Below are 16025 nucleotides of genomic sequence, written 5' to 3' on the forward strand. Positions count from 1 at the left end.
GATCAAAACTGAAACATTGTAAATTCATTTTACCACTAATCTCAATTGGAGTCCTGTAAATAAAGAATTTTTTTTAAATTTTTTTAAAGAGAGAAAGGAAGAATTTTTTTTTTTGAGACAATCATTGACATCTGGATCAGCCGCAGAAGGAAGAATTTTTTATTATTTATTTTTTAGTTTTCGGTGGACACAACATCTTTATTTAATTTTTTTTATGTGGTGCTGAGGATCGAATCCAGCGCCCCGCACATGCCAGGTGAGCATGCTATCTCTTGAGCCACATTCCCAGCCCAAATAAAGAATTTTTTTAAATAATTACAAAGCTACTGTAACCGATACAGTATGGTTGGCAGGAGGAATATATGGACCAGTGAAAAAGAATTAAAAGTCCAGAAATAGATGTATTCTCAACTGGTTTTAATAAGAGTTCCAGGTAGGGCTGGGGATGTAGCTCAGTGGTGGAGTGCTTACCTAACATGAGTGAGGCCCTAGGTTAGATACCCAGTCCTGAAAAAAAAAGAAAAAAGGTGCCACACCATTTAATGGTGAAAGAGTAGACTACAACAGATGATGCTGGTAATTAGGTTAAAATGAGGCCATTATAGGGTAGGCCCTAATCCAATCTAATGACTATCAGATTAGGGCACACAAAGTAATACCAGGGAGGTGCTGGCAAACGAAAAGCCATGTCAGAAGCCAAAGAGATGGCCATCTGCAAGCCAAGGAGAGAAGCCTCAGAAGAAATCAATCCTGCTGGAATCTTGATCTTGGACTTTCTCCAGAACTGTGAAAAACTAAACTTGTTTTTTGTTTTTTAATGCCATTCAAGCTATGGTGTTTTGTCATGGCATGCACAGTAATCTGATACACTATGGGTTATCTTTTCATTTTTTGATAGTATCCTTAGAAAAGGGAGTTGTTTGGTTTTTGTTTGTTTGTTTGTTTGTTTAACTCTGATGAAGTATATTTTGTATTGTGCTTTTGGTGCCATGTCTAATAAGTCTTTGCCCTAACCTAGGTCATGGAGACCTACTTATTTTATCTGTTTTCTTCTCTAAATGTTTTCTAGTTTTAGGGGCTGGGGATGTAGCTCAATGGTAGAATGCTTGCCTTGCATGCACAAGGCCCTGGGGCCCATTGCCAGCACTGGAAAAAGAAAAAAGAGAGTTAGAAATTTTCTGGTTTTAGCTCTTACATTTAAGTGTATAATCTATTTTGACTTAATTTTTGTGTATGGTGCTGTAAAAGAGTCATAGTCCATTTTTCCCCCTGCAACTGGGCTAGAATTATTAAGGAGTAACCTAACACTGAGCTTCAACTCCAGTTCTTTTAATTTTTATTTTGAGACAGGGTTTCACTAAGTGGCTGAGGCTAGCTTCAAATTTGCAAATCCTTCTGCTTCAGTCTCCAGAGTCTCTAGTATTATAAGCACGTGCCATTACACCTGGTACAAAGTTCGCTCTTTTTTTTTTTTTTTTTCTGGTGTTGGTTCTAGGGATGGAACCCAGGGCCTCATGCACTCTAGGCAACTGCTCTACCACTGAGCTACATCCCCAAAAGTTCGCTCTTTTTGCATGTTTATATCCAGTTGTTTCAGGACCATTTGTTGAAGTTACTATTTTTTCTCCCATTGAATGATCTTGGCACCCCTGTTAAAATTCAATTGACTATAAAAGTAAAAGTTTACTCCAGTTTTTCTGGAGTCTTAAGTAAAATAAAGAAAAACATGGGCTGGGGATGTGGCTCAAGCGGTAGCGCGCTCGCCTGGCATGCGTGCGGCCCGGGTTCGATCCTCAGCACCACATACAAACAAAGAGGTTGTGTCCGCCAAAAAGAAAATAAATATTAAAAATTCTCTCTCTCTCTCTCCTCTCTCTCTTTAAAAAAGAAAAACAAAGCCAGGCATGATAGTATATGAGTGCTCCTGGTTCAATCCCTAGTACTGCAAAAACAAAACAAAACAACTTCTTTTTATAGAAGTGATGCTATGTGTGAAATATTATGAGAGTGAATAAGCCATTCTGTAGGTGCCTAAATGGTGGTTTTGGCAAAAGCTTTATAAACAGGGAAGGAAAATCCATATACACACTATCCATTCCAGTGGGGACACACTGCCACACCTTCCATGATAAAAGTTGCCCAACATAATAAATCTGCCACCAGCTAGGTGATAGATATCCCAGAGAATGATTTTATGTAGCTCTTAGTTGTGATTTTTCTCTAGGTACAAAATGAAACAGCAGCTCCAGCAGGAATCATTATTTGCTTAAGTTTATGATAATCAACAGTCATTATCCGAGATCTCTTTGTCTTCTGCAAAGATTGAATTAGGTAAGTTGAGTGGGGATGTGATAGGACTCACCATCCTTACATCTTTCAAGTCCTTTATGGTGACACTAATTGCTGTACTCCCTCCAGGAATGCAGTATGTATTTTATTTACTGTAATTACAAGAAAGTATGGTTCTAGTAGCTTCCACCTGGATTTTTCTACCATAATATCTCTTACTTCATAGGTCAATAAACCCATAAACTCTGCTAATTGTTGGGTACATCTATTACAACTTTACATTATGGAACTGGTAAAATAACCGATAAGATAGGTAGGAGAACTCCCTAGGCCCAGTGTGAAATAAATCAGAACCTAACTTCCATTGATCACCTGACCTCCATAAGCCCTTACTGTGACAGGGGGACTACAGTGAGTCTGGTTATATGTCTACAAATAATAAGGCACTGAGAACAGGTCCTGAGGATGCTTAGTAGTCTCTTACAAGGCAGCTACCTCATGAGAACCCATTATAGGCAAGGGGAAACTAACCATCTCAGACAAAGGTGGAAGAACTGTCTTTACTAGCAAAGAAGGCTTGGCAGAAATTAAAAGTTCAAAGGTCTCCAGCTTAAAGTTGCAGTTGTGGCTCAGTGGCAGAGCACTTGCTTAGCATGTATGAGGCACTGGGTTTGATCCTCAGTACCACATAAAAATAAGTAAAACAAAGGTATTGTGTTCATCTGCAGCTAAAAACATTTTTTTAATGTCTCCAGCTTCATTAGACTTTGATTAACTGTACTCAACCTAATTTTTAGGATTCCATTCCTTTCTCATCAATGTCCTGGGGGTGTAGTTGTCCTGGGGGCAGTTGCTAAACTGCCCAGGCTGATCTCAAACTTATTATCTTCCTGCCTCAGGCAAAAGTCACTGGAATTATAGGCATGCACCACTATGCCCAGCCTCACCTCCAACTTTAATGAGGTAAGTATCCTACAGATGCAGCTGGCATCCCTCATCCAGAAGCTAAACATTCATTGGTCCAGGAATCAGATAAACTGAAGGAGATAGTGAGGAGACACAGAAATGTGTGCCACACACCAAAGAGGGGCAGAAGAAAGAGTGACACATGTATAAAGTGCAGCAACTCTTAATGTATCTGATTTGACCATCTGAGACTGAAAACCATGTGGCTGCTGCTTCCCTTCTGCCTCCCAGATCTCAACAAAATCTCTCTTGTGACCATTCTACAAACATACAGAGAAGAGAATTTGGGGAGATGTGGTTCAGCTAGCCAAGTTGACACATTAATATGTCGTCAGAGAAGACAAGAGTTGTGGAGAAAGGAAATAGTGCAGAATAAGGGAGACAAGCACTAGAGGAAAGGGAAAATTTCAGCTTTTAGTGGTGACATAAACATTTATAAGAAGATAATATTGAACAAAAATTGGAAGGAAGAAAGGGGATAACCTTGTGGATATCTGAGAAAAGAGCATTTAAAGTAGAAAGAAAAACCTTTGCTCTAGGTTCATGATTTATAAAAGGAGAAAAATAATTGTACCCAACTCACTATTGTTATGAAGATAAAAGGAGTTAATACATGTCAAGCACTTTAAAATGGCTACAATATAAAAATTACATACTATTAAATGCTTGTTAATATTCAGTGGTTATCGAGCACTATTATTAGCTGCCTATGTAGAATACTATTATGTTTATACATTCAGTACTATATAATTTATAAAATCCATACTATAAAAGTACAGGTGAATCCAGGAAAATTATAATGTTATTGTTATCTCATTACCACCAGATCCAAGCTAGCCAATGATTACTTAGAATCACTTAAATCTACCAGATTAGTGAGACAGATTTTCAAAGTAAACTTTATAGTTCTTACCAGGTGTGGTGGTGCACCCCTCTACTTCCAAAAACTCAAGAGACAGGAGGATCTCAAATTCAAGGCCAGTATGGGAAACTTAGTGAGACAGTGTCTCAAACTTAAAAAATTTAAAAAGGACTAGGGATATAGCTCAGTGTAAAGTGCTCAGGGGTTCAATCCCCAATACCAAATAAATAAATACTTTCCCCACCAAAAAACTATACAGTTCTTCAGCTGCAATTCCTTTCTGCATCTTTTTTTTTAATATTCATTTCTTAGTTATAGGTGGACACAACCTCTTTATTTTATTTTTATGTGGTACTGAGGATGGAACCCAATGCCTCACAATATGCACTCTACCTCTGAGCCACAAACCCAACCCCCTTTCTGCATGTTAATTTAAAAATTTACTCTATTTTTAGATTATGTATTAAAACATTTATTATAGGGTTACAAAGTGTTACCTTAATCCAGTGGTCAATTTCAGCTTCACTGTTGTGAGACAAGATAATGTGTGTCCTACTGTGATATGAAATAAACCATACACTATCATTGTATTATATACAAAAATGTTTAACTTGGATCTATGCAAGCCTTATCTTGAACTTCCATTTTACAGGGGGTAGAAGAACAAGCTAAATGACTTCATGAGGAAGCCACTGGACAAATTCTAAATGGGGCACATTCTGTAGGACAGTGGATCCCTTCATCAGGTCAATGTCATGGAAAAAGAAAGGGGGACAAGTCTAGATTTAAAGATTATATCAAACACCCTTCTTTCTATCTCGTGGCCTTTGGCCACTTGTTCTGACTCAGAACAAGAGAAGAGCTGTGGCAAGCTGTAGAGAGCAACTCCATGTAACACTTACGTCAGGACAGTCTTCACGTATATCCCACCCGACCACAGTTTGTTGTGCTAGTGTTTCTCAACTGGTCTCCTGTCCAGAGCTCTCTTGTGATAATAAGGCATAGATGCTTTGGTCTGTTGGGCACCTGTGCATTTGTAACCTAGAAATCAAGGGTGGTAGTGCCTCATGGTACAAATAGGAAATAAGAACTGGCAGATATATTCCTCCTTGTTCCCTGATGGACTTTCCTGAAACACATTTGTTCATCCAACCTTCCAGAAGATGGCCCCATAGGAACAAGCAATCAGTCACCCTTGATAAAAGTGATGGTTCCTTTGGCAAATTCACTTCCCAGTTTCCTTGCCTTTGCTTCCCTTTTTCCCTCACTCCTGCTGCCCTGGAATCGAACTGTCTCACAAGGTGGCAGCAAATAAAGTTCAGCTTTAAGTATTGCTTTCTGGTTAAGGGAAAGAGATATATAGACATAGCAACCAGATACAAAGCATGGTCCTATAAAAAGATTTTGGGCAATAACTGGAAAATTTTCTTCTAAAATTTACAGATTAGGTTTTAGATTGTACTAAGGAATTTTTTTTATTATGTGATCATTTTATTTTGGTATACAGGAAATATTTTTCTTAGAGATGTACACTGAAACAGTGGACTAATATGCTCTAATTCACTTTAAAATACTTTAGCATTAAAAAATAATGAGGGCTGGGTATATAGCGCAGTTGGTAGAGTACTTGCCTTGCATGCACAAGGCCCTGGGTTCAATTCTTAGCACCAATAATAATAATAATTAATTCAGAAGAAAATTATTGAGGCTGTGGTTGTTGCTCATTGGTGGAGTGCTTGCCTAGCACATGAGAAGCACTGGGTTTGATTGTCAGCACCACATTTAAAAATGAAAACATAAAATAAGGGTATTGTGTCCCTCTATAACTAAAAATATTTTTTAAAAAAGAAGAAAAATATTAAAAGATATTTTTCTATATATGGTTTTGTGAGACTAGGCTAATGATTTTTAATTAAAAAAAAAAAAAGACAACCAATAGCTGGGTGTGGTATCATGTGCCTACAGTCCCAGATACTTGGGAGGCTGAATCAGGAGAATCATTTTAGCCCAAGAGTTTGAGATCAGCCTTAGGCAACATAATGAAACTCTGTCTCACACACACATGCACACACAAAAAAAGTAGGATAAATTTATTGAATGCAAACTTTTATATATTTTGGAGCTATATATCATAACTCATATATTTAAGACAATTTTAAAAAGAGGACTTTAATATATATATAATGAAATATAAAAATTCACAGAAAATTAAAGTAACTTCCAAATTTACATAACAAATCAATAAGAACATTAGTAATAAAGTGATAGTCATTAAGGGTTTTGTTTTTATTTTTGTTTTGGGGTACTAAGGACTGAACCTAGGGCCTCAAGTTTGCTAAGCAAACTCTGTACCACTAACTTAACATCCCCAGCCCTCATTTATGTTTTCCATAAGACTATACTTCCATACATCCCCCCCTTAATGTTAGACTTGGACACTTTCAGAATTCTCTCAAAACTAGAAGAGGAGGGTATGGGATGGGGAACAAAAACTTAGAAGGAAATTTGGAGATTATTTTTCTTTAAAGTACTACTTGGGAACCCCAGCCACAAAGGAGAAAAGAAAGAGCTATAACTACTTATTTATAATGATGCTTAGAGTTTCTTATGCACTTATCTTCACAACAGTCATACAAGTTAAATATTAACCCATTTGTTAAATTAGAAAACTTAGATTCAGTGGCATGCCCAAAGTCCCATAGCCAGTAGAGTTGAGCAAGGACTGAAGCCAGGTTTCTTACTACCAACGTCATTTTTAGACCACATTAGTGTTTCAGGACTAATGTTCAAACATTATATTTGGCCCCTTATTTTTTGAGGAAATATATTTGGAAAGTTTACATGTTATACTAACTTTACAATGTTTCATGATGACCCTGGTTATATAAGTTAAAAATAAAATAATAAAATAATGAGGCTATATACCAATAGACATGATCTTAATGAGGGTAGAAACCATGTCAGAATAGTTCATTAACATATATTTACTACCTATAGAGTATGAGGTACATGGTAAGTGCTCAGGAAGTATGCATGGAATGAACTGAAGGAGTGAAGTCGACTTATTTATTTATTGGTAGTGGGGATAGAGCCCAGGGGCACTCTACCACTGAGCCACATCCCCAGATCTTTTTATTTTTTATTTAGAGATAGGATCTCACTAAGTTGCCAAGGTTGGCCTTGAACTTGTAATCCTCCTGCCTCAGCCTCCCGAGTGGCTGGAATTACTGGAATTAGCTGCCATTGCATGCAACTAATGTCAAATTCTTAACCATTCTCCTGACACTACATGAACATCCATGCACTGGTAACTATTGTGCTGTAATGATTAGTGAGCAGGCTAAAAGGGGGCTTTCTTTTACCGTCAAAGATATAGGCAAATTTGAGTTTTCTAGCCTTTTGTGTGATACATACATATACATGAATAATTGTTAAAAAGAATATAGGGGGCTGGAGTTGTAGCTCAGTGGTAGAGCACTTACCTAGCATGTGTAAGGCACTGGGTTTGATCCTCAGCACCACATATAAATAAATAAAATAAAGGTATTGTGTCCATCTACAACTAAAAATATTTTTTAAAAAAAGAAAATAGGTTGTAGGGCTGGAGTTATAGCTCAGTGGTAGAGCACTTGCCTAGCTTGTATGAGGCCCTCGGTTCAATTCTCAGCACTGCATTAAAAAATAAATAAATAAAGGTCTTATCGACAACTAAAAAAAAAATTTTTTTTAAAGAATATAGGTTTCAGTAAAGAAAAGAAATATACATTAATAAAAGGAGGCCTTCAACAGGATAATTACTAAAAAGCAGTCTAGAGTTTAGCAGCTTTTCTGAAGTTATGAGTTTTGTTTCTTTGGTAAAAGTTCCATCTATTTATAGTTTCAGCTATTTAATACTGTAAAAGCATTTTACAGTGTAGCCATTCCATGGAAGTTTTATGAAGCCAGCTAGTTATCTTTTTTTTTTTTTTCCTGTGATAGATGAGCTCAACTGCTGAACTCAAGTGAAGAAAAGTGACTTCCAAATCATTACCATATTCAGGAAGTTCCAGTGCTTCATTGACAACGTAATCTTGTTTTTTGATCAATTGCTTTGGTTAACTCAAACTAACTCGAATAAATTTATTTAAAAAGATGATTATGGGGGGGGGGGGGTTATACAATAGGATATGAAAATCAAGAAGTGAAAAATATTTTCTTTTCTCATGAAAGATGTTCCTGAACCCATGGATATACATTCATTTCCTCCTGATCTTGACAAATACCAGTAAATTTATTTCATTTCCATCCAGCATAGATAAGAAGTAGTGAATTAGTAGCAGTAAGAGGGTAATGCCCACTAACAAGAAAAGAGCATGGAAAGAAGCCACAAGAAACCTTAGAGAAGAGCCATTAAAAGTCAGTATGAGTAGGACTCAGTGCCACACCTGTAATCCCAACAGCTCAGGAGGCTGAGGCAGGAAGATCGTGAGTTCAAAGCCAGCCTCAGCACTTTGCGAAGCCCTAAGCAACTCAGAGAGACCCTGTCTCTAAATAAATACAAAATAGGGCTGGGGATGTGGCTCAGTGGTCAAGTGCCCCTGAGTTTAAAGCCAGCCTCAGCAATTTAGCAAGGCCCTAAGCAACTCAGAGAGACCTTGTCTCTAAATAAATACAAAATAGGGCTGGGGATGTGGCTCAGCAGTCAAGTGCTCCTGAGTTCAATCCCTGGTACCAAAAAAAAAAAAAAAAGTCAGTATGAGGTAGCCAGGTACAGTGGCAAACACCTCTAATCCCAACAACTGGGGAAGGCTAAGGCAAGAGGATCCCAAATTTGAGGCCAGTCTCAGCAACTTAGTGAGACCTTGTCTCAAAATTTAAAAATTAAATAAAAAGTTCTGAGGGTTTATTTCAGTGGTAGAGCACCCCTGGGTTTGATCCCTAGTAGTACAAACAAACAAAAAGAGTAACAAAAATTAAAAAAAAAAATCAGTAAGAGGTTATGATAAATTTATGAGTGCATCATAATAATTTGGGATACTGATTTCATGCCAACAGATCTTGTTCAAATATCAGCTTTATCATTTATTGACTGGTGATCTCAGTTCCCCAGCTACAAAATGGAAATAATAATAGTATTTACCACATAGTGGTAGATCAGATCAAGCAAGGTAAAAACAAAACAAAACAGTGCTTGGGTATAAATCTTAGATAACTGCTAGATTAAAGTTATTCAATCTCTCTGAAACTTATTACCTAGTTTAGCATGTGTGATAACAACAATAATCCACCAAGAAAATATATGAGAAACTATTTTTTAAGCTGCCAATTTTTTGGTAGTGGGGATTGAACCCAGGACACATGCTAGGCGAGCGCTCTATCACCAAAATATATCCCAGCCCTTAATCCCCTGTTTTTTCCCCTTCATTTTATTTTGAGACAGGTCTCACTAAATTGTCCAGGTTGGCCTGGAACTTGTGATTCTCCTGCCTTGGCCTCCTGAGTAGCTCGAGTTATAAACATGCTTGTGATTGTTTTAAAGGAACCTAAAAAGCTATTTTGAAGCAGGCAAAAAGTGGGGGTTGTTTATAATGATCTTTTTTTGGTACTGGGGATTGAACCCAGGGGAATTTTACCACTGAGCTACATCACCAGCCCTTTTTATTTGTTGATTTTGTCACAGGGCCTTAGTAAATTGCTGAGGCTGGCCTCAAACTTGTGATCCTCCTAGTTCATCGGATTACAGGTGTGTGCCACCACACCCAGCAATAACTTTTTGTTGTTATTGTTTGTCTACTGGGTACTGAACTCAAGGTTTCTCACATGCTAGGTTAGTGCTGTTTCACTGAGCTATACAGCAAACTACATTCTCAGCCCCAAAATAATCCTGAATCATCAAAAATACATTTAACTAACTTCACAAATTTAGTCCACAAATATTTCCTAAGAAACATTACTTTGCTGTAAGACCAGACCCTGATGGTCTGATATTTCTAAGGACTTGTCAGTCTGATACAGAATATTTCAAATATTGGGCTGGGGTTGTGGCTCAATACTTGAGCACTTGCCTCCCACACATGAGGCACTGTGTTCGATCCTCAGCACCACATAAAAATTTTAAAATAAAATGAAGATATTGTGTCCATCTACAAATAAAAATATATTTAAAAAATCCATTGGTGACTAAAAATTATTTTTAAAAGAATATTTCAAATATTTAAAATATAACATTAGAATTACTATAATACATGATAGGAGAAGAGAAAGTACTGTGAAGTTATTTACAGAAATTATAATTGAATTAAGTAGTTATTTAAAGTTCAAAAAGAAGTTGCCTCTTTATATAAGTAAGAAAGCATTCTAGATAAGTATGGAGGACTAAAAAGCTGTAATTTGTCTTTGTTCATTTTCTATTGCTATAACAGAATACCACAGACTGGGTAATATATAAACAATAGAAGCTTATTTGGCTTACAGTTGAGGCTGGGAAATTGAAGAGCACAGCTTCTGGTGAGGGCCTTCCTATTTCATCATTACATGGCAGAAGGGCAAGTTAAACACATGCAAAACAGGAAATCTGACTGAACTCGCCCTTTTAATCAGGAACCACTCCCACAGTAATGGCATTAATTTACTCATGAGGCAGAATTATCATTATCGAATTACTTCTTAAAGGTCCCATGTCTTAATATTGTCACAGTGGCAATGAAATTCAACATGAGTTTTGGAGGGGGCATTCAAACCATATCAGCATGTTTGTGAAACTAGGAAAAATCCAGATATGTATTAAGAACGAGGTAGACAAGAGAGAGGCCTAAGAAAATAAGGTGGCACCTTGTTTGGCTTTCTAAGAGGCTTGAGTGCTATCTGAAGTAAGGGCTTTCTGTTGCAAGAAAATGGTTGGAGGAAGAATATCGTTGAAGAGCTTCATGGGACTCATAAGATCAGCAGGAATCTGAGAGTAAGACTAGGAAAATAGAAAAAAAGAAACAAAAGAACTTCTTCCAGTCAAAACCCACAAAGTATAATAAACATTGTTTAGTTACAGCAGAATGGTCTCCCCCATTTGAGGGATGCTTCTGTACGTTCCTATGACTAGATCTAAGTGCTCTCTGTTTTCAGGGGAACTGCCTCCAGAGTCAATGCCCTGGGCAGGAGGATCCAGTTTCTTCCCTCTTGAATTTCCACAGTAAAAAATGGATCATGCTGAATCCTACCAAAATCATACATAATATCAGATTTCCTTCCCCAAAATAGGAAAGGGGAGTTGGATAATTGATAGTTTAAAAAAACTAAAACAAAACAAAATGATTTATACAGAATATTAAAGAGGCAGTGACAAGATTAGATTCAGACTTCAATAGATGAAACTGGTAATCTCAGTTACCCTATCTATAACATGGAGATAAATCAGGGGCTGGGGTTGTGGCTTGGTGGTAGAGCACTCACCTCACACGTGTGACACCCTGGGTTCAATCCTCAAGACCACATAAAAATAAATAAGTGAAATAAAGGTATTGTGTCCAACTACAACTAAAAAGTAAATATTTCAAAAAAAATTGAGATAAATCATACTACTTAGCACAAACTGGAAAGGACAAAATTAGATACAGCTAACTATTTTGATGTATAGGAGATGGATATGAAATGACTTAAATGATACCAAAGGGGATACACTGGAAAATAATTATCCTGTGTACTTTTTCTTTAACTTAAAAATGTTTTATTTTTCATAAATGACATCCTAGAATTCCAACAAAATCAATGAGGTATTAAAATGAAATGTATAGAGGCTGGGGGTTGTGGCTCAGTGGTAGAATGCTTGCCTAGCATGTGTGAGGCATTGGGTTTGATTTTCAGCACCACACATAAGTAAATAAAAAAATAAAGGTCCATCAACAACTAAAAACAAAATTTAAATGAAAATGAAATGCACAATAACCTCTATCACCTGGTGGATGACTGAAAAAATGGGATGCCAATACAGAGAGCCACAGGGCTTTCTTATGCCAATGTGAGGTACCCTGTGCACTTCTGATCTTCAGATTGCTATTTTGCCTTCCCCAAAATGTTTTCCTGTATAAGCAATAACATATATATTTCTATGTAGTTTATCATTTTGGTTGCTTAATGATTAGTTTATTGCTTTTTTGTGTGCTCATTTTATACCCAGCAACTCTTAACAAATTATCCCATTGCTTTCAGTAGTTTTTAAGTTGATTCTGTTTGGTTCATCAGTTTGTCTGGTGTGACAGGTATAATAATGGTCCCCCAAAGGTGTTCATATCCTGCTCTTTGGAACCTGTCACTATTATTATTACTTTATATAGCAAAAGCAATTTTGTGAATGTTATCAAATTAAGGCTTTGAGATGGTGAAATTATCCTGGATTGTCTGGGTAGGTCCAGTGTAATTACAAGAGTTCTTAAAACACAGAAGAAAGAGACAGAAGAGTTGGAGAAGGAGGTGTGATTACAGAAACAAAGTTATGATTGTTAGAATGATGTGGGACCATAAGCCAAGGATTGCAGACAGCCTGTAGAAGCTACAAAAAGCCAGGAAATGAATTCTCCCCTAGAGCCTCCAAAATGCATCCCTAATAACACCTTAATTGTAGCCCAATGAAATCCATTTCAGATTTCTAGTCTCCAGAACCATAGGAAAATAAATTTGTGTTGTTTTAATCCAGTAAATTTGTGGTAATTTGTTGTTGCAGCAATAGGAAACTAATATACATGGTCTTTCAAATACTACCCCTTCCTTATTTTTTGACAAGTAATAGACTGCTATATTATTTTTCTATTTTGCTTTTTTCTTACTCATGTACCTGAAAGATAATTTATAATCAATTTACATAGATCTGTCTCATTTATTTTATAGCTACAGACTATTTTCTTTATTTACTTTTCCTTAAAATTGTGTTGCAATCTTTTGTCTTACTGAATTACAAGAGCTGTTTATATAGTAAAGAAATTAGCACTACATATGCAACATATTGCAAATATTTTTTCCAATTTGTAGACAAAATTTTTGTTATTAATTTTTTTTATTATCAACCATATTGTTTTCATGTATAACACTTATCAGTATCTGGTGTATATATGTGCATGGATTCCAGATTTTGGAGTTAGTTTAAGCTTGGAAAGCCTTTCTAATAAGATTAAAAATTCTTCTAGCTGAGCCTGGTGGCAAATGCCTATAATCCCAGTGACCAGGAGGCTAAGGCAGGAAGATCTCAAGTTCCAGACAAGCCTGGGCAATTTAGCAAGATCCTGTTTCGAAATGAAAAGGGCTGGAGGTGTAGTTCAGTGGTAGAGCATCCCTAGGTTCAGTCTCCAGTAACACAAAACAACAACAAAAATTCTTCTGGGGCTGGGGAGGTAGCTCAGTGATACAATGCTTGCCTTGCATGTAAAAGGCCCTAGGTTCAACCCCAGAACCAGCAAAAGTAAAAAGCAGAAAAACAAAACAAAACAAACAAACAAAAAACAACCTTTGCTTTTCCATAGTTTCATATAGAATTCTATTTTTTATGTTTAAATCTTTAATCATTTGAGGTTTCATGTTCTAGAAGAAATTAAAGAAGGACTAAAATTTTTCAGGTAGCTATCTAGTTGTCCCAGCACCATTTATTTAATAATCTATTTTCCTGTATTAACTATTTTTCTATTTCTCTCCTTTGTATGCTTTCCATTGATCTTGCTTTCTTTTCAACCTTTTAAACATCGTAACTAAGTAATGTTTTATATCTGGTATCTTCTTTTCTCCCTCTGTCCCCTTATTTTTTAGAATTTTCCTAGCTGAATTTGTATATTTCAGCTTTTCTGGAAATTTGTTCAATTGTTTTTTGAAATTCCCATCCTGTGGGTACCTTTGTGGGTTAGGGGATCGCATTAAATTTATAGTTTAACTAGTCAACACAGATATTTTCATATAATAGTAATATATTTCCATTTATTTAAAATATCAACTTTGATTTCAAGAACACTGTGTAGCATGAAATGATATTCATTTAGGCCATGAAAGACATTATTAATGAAGATCAGGAGCAGTCTCCTCACAAACTGACCACTAGCCTCTGATGTGGCCTGGGTAAAGGATTCATCCCTTTAGATGAGGAGTCATTAGCTAGGTCACTGAGCTTATCCACCCAGGCAATTTATATTACAAATGCAAAAATAATTTTGTGGTTGGGGGCAGAACAGAAGAAAGTAGGAACACCTCTTCTAACTAGATCAATGCAGAGTACAACTCTGTGTCTGAGTGTTCCAGAGCAGCCTGGAGTCTAGAATCACCCACCAGACCTTTTAAAGACATTTTTGGGCCTATTAAGACACCAGATTTTGCTGGCCTGGAACTCATGATCCACCTGCTTCAGCCTCCCATCTCAGTGGGATTACAAGCATGCACCACTGTGCCTAGTCCTGGCTCCTTTTTAAGTTGTTAGAATACTTTTAGTTTTAATAGGAAACTTGGGGTGTATTCATAAACCAACAAGTAGAAACAATAAATTCTTACTTTTAGCATTAATTTTAGAATAGCATTGACTTAGAGCAGTGTTTTCCAAACTGCAGGTATTTCCCATAATACCTTTGGATGTTTGTCATCTTGAAATACAACATGTGCCTGCCCCCACCTTACTGGGATTGAACCCAGAGGTACTTTCCATTGAGCTACATCTGGCAATAATGGCTAAAGAAAAAATTATGTAACATTACAGAAGGCACTAAAAGAAAACAATTTTCTTAACAATTTACATTATCTTTAAGAGAATTATTAAATATAATGAAAAGGAAAGGTGAAAGTAAACAAACAGATCTGTTAACCTTCTTTTTTGTTTACATATTAAAACAATCCTCAACAGTTGTTTACCCAATATAAATTAAACCATATAAATCACGTGAAAAAAAAATATTTGGATCCATTTTATCATGAGCGCTCATCATATATGATATATGGACATTCAAACATATAACACAAAACACAAGTGTGCACACATAACATAATACATACAACACATAACATTATAGTAAAGGCCTTATAACTTTTTACAGGTGAAATCTCCATTGCAATGTTTAAAAACTCTATAGTCAAAAAATAGAACTGATCAGCAAAACATTAACCTAGGTCTGTATGAGCTCAAAAAACAAAATAGAACTTCATGATATGGCAAAGGGCAATAATAAAATAGATATTGAAAAAAGCATCCTGGTTCTGTTGCAGATGTAAGAATAGCCAAACTGGAGTTTTGGATATCAGTTGTTATGGATTTGAGCCAAATCATCTTCTTTTTGGTCTGTAGAAATCGCTTTAGTTAATCTTTCTGGAATCCAAATCGGCTGCTGTTCTCCCTGTGGAAACACATAAACAGACCCCCGACTCCAGACAATCACTGGGTCAGGACCTTGGTTAATCTCTCTGGAATCCAAATCGGCTGCTGTTCTCCCTGTGGAAACACACAAACAGACCCCCGACTCCAGACAATTACTGGGTCAGGACCTTTCCATTGTCCTGTTAGAATATCCTTCCAAAGTACCTTGGGCTTATGTACATTTTTTGGACACATATGCCTTTCCGCAGCACTAAGTCCTGATGAATCCAAATTTAAAAAGTTTAGAGTAAAAAGGGTTATTTTAAGTTTATCTTTGGGGAATATATACCCCTTCCCAATTCCTTCTTTTTGCTTTAATAAGTACATTTTAATAGTTTGATGAGCTCTTTCAACTATGCCTTGTCCCTGTGGATTGTATGGGATTCCTGTTATATGAGTAATGCCAAATGTTGAGCAAAATTGTTTAAAAGAGGTAGAAGTATAACCAGGGGCATTATCTGTTTTTAACTGTTTTGGAACACCCACAGTGGCAAAATTTTGTAAGCAATGAGCTATAACATCTTTAGTTTTTTCTCCGGCATGAAGGGAGCCCATCAAAAA

The sequence above is a fragment of the Marmota flaviventris genome, chromosome 7 (assembly GCF_047511675.1).
Source record: "Marmota flaviventris isolate mMarFla1 chromosome 7, mMarFla1.hap1, whole genome shotgun sequence".
Taxonomy (NCBI): Eukaryota; Metazoa; Chordata; class Mammalia; order Rodentia; family Sciuridae; genus Marmota; species Marmota flaviventris.